Here is a 721-nt window from a genome sequence, read left to right as displayed (position 1 = left end):
AATAGAGGTTGGCCCACTGTAGACAGATCTGAAATGAACTTTGGTATATAGTTGACCATTCCAAGAAACCTTGTGGCTGTGGAAATTCCTCAGCTCTTTTTAGAGAACTGGCTCTCCAGGTTGTTTTGTTGCTTTAATTAATTTATTATTAACAATAATATAAAATTATGCACAAAAGGAATTACTAATGTAAAAAAAGTGGTTTTATTTATATATGTTTATAAATATATGCGGTGGCCCCTAGAGACAAAACACGTACAAACTCCAAAACACATTTCTACCATGAACTGAACTTCCAAACCAGAGCTACCTAGATCACTTAAATTACACAATTGAAAGCATATGTGTATTGTTTGTGTATTTATACACAAGCATTCATATATAGTCAAATAATTAAAAAAAAATGTTCATTTACCTGTTATTACCACACACCAAATCCGGTCGTTGGTACTTGCTGGCTTGTGTAGCCACTAGGTAACAAAAGTTCAACACTGCCCCTAATATCCTGGAGCACTTCTGTTGTCTTTTGTACGTGTTTTGAGTTTTTATGTGCTTCTGAGTTTTTACGTGTTTTGGAGTTTGTACGTGATTTGAAGTTTGTATGTGCTTTGTCTGTAGGGGCCACCATAAATACAGGGAGTGCAGAATTATTAGGCAAATGAGTATTTTGTCCACATCATCCTCTTCATGCATGTTGTCTTACTCCAAGCTGTATAGGCTC

The sequence above is a fragment of the Haplochromis burtoni genome, unplaced genomic scaffold, assembly GCF_018398535.1.
Source record: "Haplochromis burtoni strain Fernald_Lab_line unplaced genomic scaffold, NCSU_Asbu1 Contig_340, whole genome shotgun sequence".
Lineage (NCBI taxonomy): Eukaryota > Metazoa > Chordata > Actinopteri > Cichliformes > Cichlidae > Haplochromis > Haplochromis burtoni.
Note: the sequence above shows the minus strand (reverse complement) of the source record.